The following is a 692-nucleotide window of genomic DNA, read 5'->3' on the forward strand; positions in this document are numbered from 1 at the left end:
TTAACGTCTTCAATCAGCTCTTCACTTCCTTCTTCTCCATGCTCCTCTTTTCATCTCTTCTGCCTCTGACCCCTTGCTCCTCCCTCCCACTCTTACTCCTTTTCCCTTCATACCTGACAGGCTCTTCTGTCTTCAAGGACATTCTGAAATCCCTTCTCCTCGAGGAGGCCTTCCTCCAAATAATAATTATAATAATAATGGCATTTGTTAAGCACCCTTTCTGGATCATATGTGGAGAGTTTCCAGTACTCTACCAGTCTCGACTACAGGAGGGAGAGTCAAGCAGAGGCATATCCATTTCATTCCTAGCTTGGCCAGTGGCTAGCGAGTGGAAGGCAATCTGCTACAGGTCAAGATCCCCTGTGTTGGGCAGCAGCAGCATGGGAGAGAGTCGAGGGCGAAGACTCAAGTTTAGTGTGTGGAAGGAGGCAATAATAAAACACTTCTGTATTTTTAACCAAAAAACCTCTATGGGTACACTACCAGAACAATTGTAGATGGAGGTGGGGCATTCTGGGAGAGATGTAACCATGGTGTCGCTATGGGTCGGAGATGAATCGACAGTGTAAGACAAAATTTGTTAAGCACTTACTGTTAGTCAAGCACTGTTCTAAGCAATGGGGTGGATTCAACCTAATTAGGATGGACACAGCCCCTGTCCCACATGGGATTCACAGTCTAAGTAGGAGGAA

The 692-nt window shown here is 46.1% G+C and overlaps 1 non-coding gene across 1 annotated transcript; it reads left to right on the top strand.

Moving 5' to 3' along the window:
• The first annotated feature begins 213 nt into the window (after positions 1–213).
• LOC119944251 lies at positions 214–351 on the top strand. Its single transcript, XR_005455747.1, has one exon. It is a non-coding gene; the product is annotated as a small nucleolar RNA SNORA7 (small nucleolar RNA).
• The last annotated feature ends 341 nt before the right edge of the window (positions 352–692 follow it).

This window comes from Tachyglossus aculeatus, chromosome 22, assembly GCF_015852505.1.
Source record: "Tachyglossus aculeatus isolate mTacAcu1 chromosome 22, mTacAcu1.pri, whole genome shotgun sequence".
Taxonomy (NCBI): Eukaryota; Metazoa; Chordata; class Mammalia; order Monotremata; family Tachyglossidae; genus Tachyglossus; species Tachyglossus aculeatus.